At 38.8% G+C, this 12,191-nt stretch overlaps 1 long non-coding RNA gene across 1 annotated transcript; it reads left to right on the forward strand.

Moving 5' to 3' along the window:
• The first annotated feature begins 489 nt into the window (after positions 1-489).
• Positions 490-11,915, forward strand: LOC116565898. The gene is made up of 3 exons (XR_004275645.1): positions 490-502; positions 7,273-7,277; positions 11,708-11,915. It is a non-coding gene; the product is annotated as an uncharacterized LOC116565898 (long non-coding RNA).
• The last annotated feature ends 276 nt before the right edge of the window (positions 11,916-12,191 follow it).

Raw genomic sequence — 12,191 nt, forward strand, 5'->3', positions numbered from 1 at the left:
TCATCTTAAAAACATATGTTTACCATAGAGATCATTAAGTATGATAATATCTTAGGATAAATAAAGTCTGAAAAGAAACACATTTATTTGTGAGCAAGTTGAATAACTTGACCTTGGGATACCAGTTAAATTTTAAACCTGTTCAGCCTAAGGAGATATAGCCTAAAATGCTCTCCTATTGTCATTAGATGCATAGTGTGATAGTAACAGAATACTTATTCTTGTTTTATAGAGATATCTTGAGGAAAGCTGAAAAAGATCAATTAAACCACAAAATTTGGCAATTTAAAACAGTCTGTTTTGAATGGAGATAAAATCTGAAGTTTTTATAGGTTTCATTGTGTTTTGAAGTTGCTAGGGATTAAAAAATTCTCTAAAAAAGGGGTGAACGATTGCAAAGATTGCTGATAAATAACCCTCTATTGAGTCTGAAGGAAGTGGTTATTGTGAGACCAGATGACTGGCCTCTTAGAATGCCTTAATTAATGATCTGGGAGAGATTGTAAAAGCATTCGAATGAAATTTCAAAGATGCTAAATGAACGCTTTTTGAACACCACAAAATTGGTCAAATTATGTAGCTGGGAATTAGGAACCTGGGATGTAATTATTTCCAGGATTTAAGTGGTAACGTTCAGGAAGAGGTAATGACAACCATGAGGGCAATTTTTGATTCCCGTAAGAATATTTGTCTGATCTTGCCTTTCTAATTCACTTTGTAGCTTATATATGCTTGTTGAGTGTTTGGCTATATTCTGATAATGTTCACAATTGCCATGAGACATATCTGTCATTTGGAATCTACTGTCATGGTTAATTCCTTATATTTAAAAGTAATAAAAAGGACATGACAGTTTTGGTTTTGAGAACAGTGTCATTGAGCAAATTAATTATCCAGCCAGAGCTGTTTTACACTTCCACCATGAACTTTTTTAGGTGGTTATTTTAATAGTAGAAAACACGCATGTTTTGCTTCATAGTTTGCATAGAATTAGTATCTGTTCTTAAGTTACGAGAAATTCTAAGTGTTACATATTTTTTTCTCACTACTTCTCTTTGATTTTACAACCTTTGAAATCCCTTAAGGCTTACCATCATTTTCTAAGAAATGTGTTGAGAATGGTTCAAAATCATATAGTAAATTGCTGCTTTTATGCCTTCTATTCACTGGGGGGAGTGGAAGTGCAGCTGAAAGAGTTAATGTGGCTTCAATTGGTGTCTGTTTACTACCGCAGAGCGGCAAGCCCCAGGAGAATATGGCTAAGTGCATGTTTGTGGAGTCAGCTAGCAGCAGCAGGATTTCAGAAAATGACTTAATGCTTTGGTCATGTGCTTCAGTTCCACGGGCTGGGGCTCTTAGAGTGAAGACAATATTCAGTGTCTTACACCTTCTGAGTGTTCGACATTATGTTATCCTTCCAACTGTGAAATGAATTCTGGGCTGTCCTGAAATCCCACTAAGTAACTAAAACTGCTCTAATGTAAAGAAGTAGGTAGCAAAGCAGTAATTACTGCACACGCTTAAAAATGTACCAAGCTCATTTACCCTGTGTTTTTAAAGTGATACATAGGGTAGCTATGCTGACGCTAATTAGACTCATGGGAGATACCATAGGACGGCACAGACAAGGACACAATTATTGCAATTACGGCTTGTTCCAAGTCAGGCTTTATAATAGCATAAAGATGGGGGGCAGTAGGTGTGGTCATCAGACCTCAATCTTTGGACAGAGAAGTCAGGAATTTATAGCCAGAATTCAATATAGGAATTTTGAAGTAACTTTGTGGGTACTACCATGCTTAATCCTCAGAAGATGTTGTCTGAGTTGTGAACCAGGACTCCTAAGAAAGTACCTTTCTCTGCCTATGGGGCTAAGGCAATTCCAAACACAGCAAGTTCCCAAGAGAATAATGGTGGTGATGCCCTGTCTGACATGTACTGAGAATTCAAGATATATTAGATATTGCTCTTAATGTTTTCCATGTATAAACACATTTAGCAATCCAAACTCATTTAGTCTTTGAAATAGGTTCCGTTATTATTTCTACTTTATGGTTAAGGAGAATGAGGCTCAGAATAGTAAGCTATGTGTGGTCACAAAATGGGTCCCCTGGGATTCAAACTCATGCAGTGTGACGATAGTTTCTTCACTCTCAATCACAATTTCATAATTTAGGAATTTTGACATATTTGGCTCTTTATTTCTGTAACTTTAAACTATATTTGAGAAACCTCAAACTTTGCTTTAGCAAGAGAACTAGAGATAGAAAATTTTGTGCTGTTATTTTAAAAGGAAAAAAATGTTGTGATATGCATTACTTCAGTACATCTCAGGAATGTCACCAGGTTAAAAACATGTATTTTTTTGAGACATAGTCTCGCTCTGTCACCCAGGCTGAATTGCAGTGGCACGGTCTCGGCTCACTGCAACTTCTGCCTCCCTGGTTCAAGCGATTCTCCTGCCTGAGCCTAAAAATATATTTCTATGAGATCATCGTTATCAGAGATAGAGGTGTCTTTGTAGACGTCTGATATGTTGTCCTGATCCCCTGCAAGCATATGTTTAAAAAAGATGCTTGAAACTCTGGAAACAATGTGTTTTGTAGGTACACTTTTCTGGATTGAATATTTACTGTTTTCATCAGATTCTCAAAGAGTTTTGTGACCCACAAATATTAAAAATCCAACCTGTATGTCTTTCGACAATTCTTTTCTTCCTTCTCTGCAATGCCACATTGTCTCCTTAAACTCATCTATTTTCTACCTTCTCTCTACCTTCTCTCCTTTGCCCACAGCCATGAGAGCTGATAGTAAAGGCAATTGGGTCATCTTTGAAATGAACTCGCCATTCTTTTGACTTACAAAAAGACCCAAACTTCAACCACAGAGTGGCCTGAAAGAGTTTGGTGGTTTCAAGGTCACCTGCCCCCAATTGCTCTTCACTCTTTTGAGTCACCTTAGTGTATGATGGTTGCCCTGTCTTCCAGACCCTGAAACTCAGAAAAGTCACCCCTTGTTAGAGATTACACAGCAAAGCCTGATTACAGTCTCATGACTTTCAATCTATATGAACGTGTAATTTTTCCCACATATGCTGTTCTTTCAGGAACATTCCCCCTCTGCTTCTCTTTCAACACAGATACAAAAACAAAAATGTACTGCATAGGGAAAATCCAAGTTAGAGGACATGCTCTCCTGATTTCTTAAATTCTTACTTAAAACACTAACTGGGTATACTCATCAAGTTTCTATAGGTCAGAAATCTTAATTCGTGATTGATATTTAATTCAGTCATTTTTTCATTTTTCATTCGATGAACCGATAAGGCAGACTATACTTTTGATTATACAGGTTTAATCAAAACGAAGCTTCCTTTAGTCTTTCTGAACATAAATCTTAAAATCCTGGGTATTTAATGAATTCTGTGTCCCTAAAGTGAGCAAAATATTTTAGCTGTCCTCTGAATAGTGCCATTCATATCTTTGTCACTGTCTTGCTAAATATAGCCACTAAAAAATTACTTAATATGTTGGTTTCTTACTAACTGTTGAGCATGTATAATAGAGATAATCGTAATTGTGTGCAATTTTAGTGATGAGAAAGTGTCCTAAAAACACACAGTGCTGAGAAAGCTCCAGGTTGAGGGGACCGTTTGAAATCTCATTTCCATCTGGCTGCTTATGCAGACATTTAACTTGCATTTTGCCCTCTTTATGTGTATTTCCTTTGTGGTTGCAGGCATCCCTGATGCCATTATCTGCTGTTTGACTTGAAAATTGAACTTGTCTCTTTGAAATATGTTACACAGTTTAAAAAGTGTAAGCAAACTCTGACATTAAAATCAACTTAAGCAGAGACAAACGAATATAGACGGGGGTCCTTCACTGCCTTTCCCCTGGCTCCCTCCCCTGACTACCCTTTGGCTGGGATGTGTGTAGTCTGACAGAGCCATAATTCAGTATATGTTCAAAGGCTACAGATTCAGCAGTGAGCACTTAAATGGTACTGTAAGTGGTATCTTAACAGCTTCTGTTAGGCTTAAAAATGAATCCTTGTACAGACCAATATATTGTACAATCTTTAAAAAAAGATGAATGGAGAAAATACCCTGACTTTAATAGAGTGCTCTTCCCATAATAGCTGCAATTTGTGATTTACCAGCAGGACCACATAATAGTTTGTGCAGTAGTGCTACTGCAGTTTAAGGAAACTTCTTGATTCTCAGCCTTAATTAATTAGAATTTATGTTTAATTATCATAAAAAATAGGATTTCAGTAAGAAAATTGTTTCATTAGCATTTCTTACACTGCTGTGTTTCTGGGCATTACTGCTCTTGTGATTTTTTTCAGTACATTGAATACAGCTGTGTGACATGGTAAAAGCCCCATAAACTGCACACGTCAACCATACCTCGGCTTTCTGTTGAAACTGCTCTCTGTAACCCTGATGTGACAGGCAAGCAGTCCAAACCCACTCAATTTTGGCCCCTGCGACTTGTAATAAGTAACTAAGGTCTGTCATTTCCACCCTACCCAGACAATGTGTAAACTAACGCTTATCTTGACTTCTGGGAACCACTTAAGTAACAATCGGAATGTCCAGAGTCCACTGGCCCTCAGAATGTCCAAAGCTCCTCGCCCCTACCCCTGCCCAGGAGGTGGTTTATGGGCATAAAAGGTCTTGACACCCTCCTTTCGGGGCTGCGGGTTAGAGAGACGTGAGTCCTCCGCCGCCGCCTGCAATAAAGACCCTGTAATTTGGCCTGGTCTTTGTCTTAGTGGTGATTTCTCGCTCCCTCGGTTACAACAGCTGTACGTACTGACTGCTGCAAAGACGGCGCCTGGGACAAATGCTTGCTATGATTGGCAGAGGAGGACAAGGGTCCCAGGATGGATAACTGGCTTTCCCTAGTCAAGCTAGGAAACCACCACTTGACAGGGTACCACAGTTCCTGCCTGTTGCTATAATCTTAATTGCTTTGGGGAAACCTGAGATAAGGCCATAAAGAATATGCTAAATGTGAACCTCTGAGAATAAGGCTGGACCATTTCTCAGGGTTCCCAAGGATACACTGGAAGACCTGTTATGTAGGCCATTGTTCTTTGATTGGGATGGTGGTTGGAATCAGCTTTACTTAGGTGAATATGCATAGGGAGAAGCTAATAAAAGACTATATGTTTTTGTTTGCCTTAAACTTCGTCTCTTCAAGTTGGTTTTTGTCTCCAAGAAACTAACTTTCTAAGAGAAAGTGAGGCAACAGCTGTATTTCCAAATCGTGTTAGTGTATACTTGCAGCCTTGTGATTCCAGGAAGGCCTCTGGAATTTTGTTCTAAGCATATCAGAGCAATGTGTTTGCATAAAGGAGCAAACCAGTTCTGAGACTCCCGTGCATTTATGAGATGTGTACAGCAAATGCAGAAACAGTAAAAGAGGAGACAGAGTCGGGGTGCACAGGAGGAGGCTAGACGAGATGAACAGCCCCGGCTCTCTCACCTTCTGGGGTAGAAATGGACACAAAGTAAGTGACTAAGAGCAGTGGGTGGATAAGCCCATGAAGTTACGGTTCTCTGAGCTCCCTCAATGATGTGAACTAGAAAGACTAAACCAGGATAAGAGAAAACCCAGAGCACATGAAGAAGTTCTCTGAAATATTAACAAAACAATGGATTTCTTTCCACAGTTTAATTCAGTGTTTTCAAATTATGTGCTGCCAATTAATGTGCTAAGTGGAAGAGTTTAAATTGTGGGAATTTCTACAATAGGAAATTTCACATTTCTAGACTACCTGTGGGACTCACAGGAAGCAATTTTTTTTTCTACTGATGTTTAGAGAAGAGCTTAGCAGCCCAGAAGCACTAAACAGATTGTTATACATAGTCTACAGTGTTTATTGACATTAATTGTACAGAAAACAATATAGCCTTCACTACATTTTGTCTGAAAAACTGAATATGAAAGTCTCTGAGAAGAGACGTAGGTTCAAGTTTAGAAACATCAGGAGCTACATTAGGATACAGCCTCACTGATCCCCTGGTTCAGCTTCAAGGTTCTAAAGATTGTCAGAATGAGGCTTCTTTACATTTTTTGTTACTAGGGCTTCCTCTTCTTGAAGATAAGTGATAAATCATACCCAACTGAAGCAGGTGCATTTTAGCATTGGTTTCCTCTCTCCAACAAAGGCTTATTCTCCACAGGAGGTTTTCTTTAATAGGAATAAATTGTATCAAATTCAGATCATGCTTGTAATCAGATATTGAGATTCAGAGGAGCACGTATTCTGCAAACAATACATTTTCTTTCAGGAAATACATGTGGCTTTTTCTAAAAAGCTTTAGTTGGTCAGTTCAAATTTCCCCTCTCCTTCTCCTACGAGTCCTGCCTCTATCTTTCCCCTCCCCTCTTTGCTTCTTGCCTACCCCTGTGCTGTGGGTTAGAATGTATTTTCTCTTGGTAGAGGGTGTTTATCACTTCTTATGGGTATCTAACATCACCAAGAGAATGGATAAGAGCAGTCACAACAAGAATGATAATGAAGAATTTTCTAGCATGAAGGACAAAAACAGAGCCACCTCCATGCAATTTTCTTGAGTCATGTACAACTCTGGCTGTTTGATGTTCAAAAGCCACAGTAGACTTGCCTTTAATCTTTATATGTGTAGGTTTAGCTGCAGTTCTTAGCAGAGTGTGAGGTCAAAGGGGAGAAATGCAATAACCACTGTCAACAACAAATCAAAAACATGCTTAGTGGGGTTTAGAAACCCAAGAGTGCTAAACAGATTGTTTTACATAAGAGATACAGGTTGGGAACAGTGCATTAGAGAGAGATCCAAGATAAAAACTGTAGCAGAGGTGGAAATGTGTTTCTGTGCAGCAAATTTATGGTCTGAAATATTATGGAATAAAGAATTACAATCCCCTTCAGGAATTAACATGGTAAACCTGATGTAATGTGATGAGCATGGATTCCATGCATGTCTTCAGGTTTCACCTATTCTGAACTCTAAATGTAAACATGGCTAGGCATTCTGGAAGTATGTGTGCTCTGTGTTTGCTTACATAATGGTTAAGGGTTTCTTTTTTCTACGTTCAGGGATTTTGAAACTGAGCTTTGTCTTTACATGAAAATTGTTAAGTATTCTCAGCTTCCCTGTGTCCCTCCTCTATTCCAAATGGACAAATCAGCAAGTTGGAAGAATTGGTTAATTGCAGCAGCTGTTGCATTAATGGCTTTTGGGTTAATTTGTTTGGAAACAATTTATGGGGAGATGAGTTATTGTTCTCCATAATGAATTTTCAAATATTCAAATGACATTGTCAGAACAGCTGCATTAGCTAGTCTTTAGGAATTATGAAATACTTCGTTTTCAGGTACCTTATTCCAGAATGGTTTCTCTCTATAATGGTTTGGTGATGAGGTTTACTACTCAATAAAAAATAATGCCTTTGGGGAATTGCTTATTTTTCCGTAGTATAAGTTTAACTATATTGCTGTTTTAGAAGTATTATGAATGCGAAATTAGATCAGTGTTTTGGGAAGATCCAAAGGTTCTCTTGGGTTTTTTTGTTGTTGTTTTTGCAACTAGAGACTAGTTTTCGATAATTTTTTTCCCACTGTTAAGTAACCACCATGCAGGTTAAAGAATAACTTGTTGTGTGTGGTTGCTGACTTAGCCCTGGACACAGTATGCCCAGTCACAGCCTGTGTGCCTCAGGAAGTGTCTGTTTTTCCCAGAGTTAGCCAATAAAGGCATGAGATGTACATTTCTAAACTTACAGATGGAAGGAAAAAAAGCTGCTCTATTTGCAAAACAGCCATTCACACAATTAATACTTGGAAAATTTTGCCTGGATAATTTAACTGAAAAAAAATTCCTTTTTCCTTTTTTTCCTTCAGTTATATAGCTTTTCAGCTTAATTCAGGTTTATTTTAGTGGCCATATATCTCAGAATTTTTCTTAGATATGAAATATCAAGAGAGGTAGCTCTAGTTTATATAGAAAACCATACTTCATATCAGAAGATTGAACTTGAGGACAAACTGTCAATTATTAGCCCTGGAACATCTGTCGAATTACTTCCTCTGTCTCTTAGCCTTAGTTTACTCATGGACCAAAGGAAAATGAGAGATTGTTTTCCACCACGTCATTGTAAAAATTAGAAGCACAATAGAAATGAGAGGCCTTTTTGTTGTATCCTCTGGGATTTGCTAGCTCATATAAGATGATTTAAAGCAAAATTTGCTACAGCTGTGTAAATGATGCTTCATACTGATTGATCTCATTCCAGCTTAGGATTTAATCAATGGGGTTTGAATTTCTGATTAAGACTTTTGTAACTTGTTGCTATTAAATAAATATAAAAGAAAGGGAAACTGGAACGAAGTCTAAATATATTCATTTATCACCTCATTCATTCATTCAACATCTGTTATGTTCCTGTAATGTGCAAGGTACTTGAAGTATGGGGGAATATAAATTCTTGCCTTTGTGCAATGACTGGTATCAAAGTGAGTAACTGTGAGATGAGCAGTGTTAAAACGTAGGTTATAGCAGTGTAGGGTCTTAAAAAGAAAAGATTACAGTGTTGTCTGGGCATGGGAGGGAGGCTGTGAAGATGTGGGGAGTATAAAACAGGGTTGTGTAAGTGTTCTTCTTCTGTAGTAACCCATGGGCTGATGGGGATGCAGATATATATTTAATTATAAAAAGAAAGATGCTTCAGTAAAGATATACACAGAAAGATAAAGATATGTACGTATATACAAATATGTACTTTGAGAGCACAGAAGAATGAATGACGGTTTCAGGAAGCTGAGAAAGGCCTCACTCTGGGGGAAAGAGAGTTTCAGCAACTCTCTATGGAGGACCCACTCACTCCTAGGGTGGTGCCAAGAACTTACAGTAGCTCATTTCATTATCATAGGGAGTATGGCCTGCTGGTTAAGTGTAACCATTCTAAGCCCTGTAAACATGGATTTTTATCCCAGTTTCTCAGAAGTAGCTAATGGTATTAAGATACTTAGTCTTTAAGTCTCTTCAGCCACGAAGAAGGGATAAATACCCTGCCTCTCTGAAAAGTTGGCATGGGCATTAGTCAGAAAGTATATAAAGTAATTAACTAGTGCCTAGCACATAGTAAATGCTGAATATATAGTGCATTCTATGGTGGTTCTTGTTGGAGCAATAGTGGCAGTAATAGGAGTAACTGCTGGAGGAGGAGTGCTGGCAGTACATGTATATGAGATTGGTATCTGTTTAAGCCTGCTCTTGTACTGCTATACAGAAATACCTCAGACTGGGTGATTCATAAGGAGAAGAGGTTTAATTGGCTCACAGTTCTGCAGACTGTACAGGAAGCATGATGCTGGCTGTCTGCTTGGCTCCTAGGGAGGCCTGAGGAAACTTAGAATCATGGTGGAAGGGAAAGGGGGAGCCAACACTTCACCTGGCCAGAGAAGGAGAAGGAGAGAGAGAGAGAGAGGGGGGAGATGGTACACACCTTTAAATAATCAGATCTTACAAGAGTTCAATCACTATCACAAAAACAGCACCAATGGGGAAATCCACTCCCGTAATCCAGTCACCTCCCACCAGGCCCCACCTCCAGCATTGGGGATTATGTTTCAATATAAGACTTGGGTGGGGACACAGATCCGAACCCTATCAGTATTATTAGTCCCTTTTAAAATACAGGGACATCAATTCTCAGAGAATGTAGTTAAGGAGTTTTCTCAATGCTAGTGGTGACGGTCATGATTAGAACTCAGGGTTATCTTGTTGCAAACCTCAAGCTTTTGAATACTAAAAGAAGTTACTGTAAAGTTGATTCCTAAAGGAGCAGGAATATGTCTAAAAAAATCAAGATGAGTACTTCATTTTTGAAGTACTTTTTGAAGGCTCAGGATGACATATCATGCCAACTGGAGAAAGAACATATATATTTTAAAGATATTCATCCACGTAATTTCAAGCCAAATCCAAAACAGGAATTTGAAAATTAACAGTTTGATGAACACAAAGAGCCTTTGTGTTCATTGAACAAGTTCTTTCAATTTCCTCCTGTTCTGGAACATGAAGAATAATTTCTAGTTATCTACCCAGCACTAGTCTTAATGAAATGTAAAAAGCAGTTTGTAGGTGTGTATGCATGTGTGTGTTTTTCAATAAGCCTGTTTCTTTGGAAGATGTCTTTTGAATCCACAGTGTTAACAGTTTTGCCCCTCCTCCCTTAAATCCAGAGTACATTGTTTTGGGCATGATACCTCTCAGGCTGTTCTGGAATAAATATGCCCTATTGACAAAGGTGTCAGTTTCTACCCTAGGCTTAACAAAACTCTGTTAGTGTCAGGCCCCTCCATCTGTAGGCTTTACTGTTCCAACACCTTGGAACCTGATCTTGGGGAGCAACTGTAGTTCTCCAAAGTGGGGTAGGCAGGGATAGAGGCAGGGATATGCAAGGTGAGCCTGGGCTTTGTGCCAGTAGACCTATGTTCCAATCTTAGGCTAATAACTCCCCCTTTCATAACCTCAGTTTCCTTATCTAGAAAATAGTGTCTACCTTACTGGGTTGATATAATAGTAATGAGTGGTGGCTATATATTATCATTGCATATGTGATCTACCTTATTGGGTTGATAGTCAGCAATAAGTGGTAGCTGTCATTACATATGTGATACTCAAGAATATTGTTCTCCTCTTCCATGGTAGAAAGGCTGAGGGATCCTGGAGTTTGTTGCCAAAACTTGCCATTTTAGAGGTACTCCTAAAAATCTAGTTTGCTCCATTTCTGACTTCTTAATCCTTTTTCAGAGAGGAGAGCAGCCTGTCAATTATCCCACCACCTAGAATCCTTGGCATTTATGAAAAATAGAGATCTGCGACCCATGTAGGCTGTGCTGACCTGCCCTTACTTAAAGGAGCCTGTGAACTCTTTGCATCTGCTTTCCACCTCTCTCCCCTGACTTGTAACTGACATAATTAATGCTACATTCTCTGTGGCTCTGTGCATTTCTCCTCTGATCACATTCCCCAGAGTATGCCCCTGCTCTTTTTTATTTTTGACTCGTTGTTACTGACAGGTGCCCATAGACTATGGTTGGGACTTTGTGCTGGATGTGTCCTTGTTGCTGATGTTTGCTCCATAGTTTGCGTGTTTCCTCACGACTGTATGGTCTCTATGCCGTAAGGCCAATGACATGCTGTCGGGTATACTAAACCTTTACTGGGAGCCACCATGAGCTACAGGGATCAGTGTTATAAATGCATATTTTTGTAGGAAAAGCACCTATTTCACTATGAAACACTTGAAAAATCCACAGGAAAATGATAAAGCATGTGTAAAAAAACTGGAAAATGGACCTTAGGATGGTGACTCGACTTTAAAATTTATCTGCAGGAAGGTACACACAAAACAAATGCATTCTAATGGTTAATTTTATCTCAGTCTTTCAAGCTGTTAGCAGAAAACACCAATACCGTTAAGAATACCTAAGTATCAACCTTAAGAAAACATTGATTGCTTTAGGTGAGGAGGGAATCTTTCCTACTTAATTGTATTGTGTAGAATTCATATGTGTGAATAGTGTATATGAACACACAAATACAATTACTCATGTATAAATGTGTTTGTTGAGTCCCATACAAGAAAATATTGCCCTACTTTGGAAATGCAAAGATAATATAACATAGTAAATTACTCTCACGGAGTTGTCCCGATACAGTGTAGAAAGTGATGTGCCACAAAAAAGTGAGAAATAAAATGCCATCGGATTTCACAGAGGGGCAGAGTTCAAACCACTTCCATATGAGAATACCACGCCTAAAACTTAGGGGCCTAACAATAACCACCATTAAGTTGCTCATAATTCTGCAGTTTTAGTAAGGCTAAAGAGGGGTAGCTTATCTCTGCTTTAAGTCGTGCTTACTAGGATCGTTTCACTAAAACTGGATCTAAAACTTGACTAAAATGTGCTTGCTTGGATCATTTGATCCAAGCTGTTTTGACTCACATATCTGGTATCATACCTGGGCTGGCTGGTCGGTTCGTTGTTGCCCTTCATGCTCTCTCATCCTCCAGAGCCTGTTTTTCTAGGAGGATGATCAGACTTCTCTATATGGTTGTTGGTTTCAAAGAAGGTGAAAGTAGAAGCTGCAGGCCCAGCAAAGTCTAGGCCCAGACTTGGCAAAGTGT

The sequence above is a fragment of the Sapajus apella genome, unplaced genomic scaffold, assembly GCF_009761245.1.
Source record: "Sapajus apella isolate SASKATOON/1434 unplaced genomic scaffold, GSC_monkey_1.0 scaffold41, whole genome shotgun sequence".
Classification (NCBI taxonomy): Eukaryota; Metazoa; Chordata; class Mammalia; order Primates; family Cebidae; genus Sapajus; species Sapajus apella.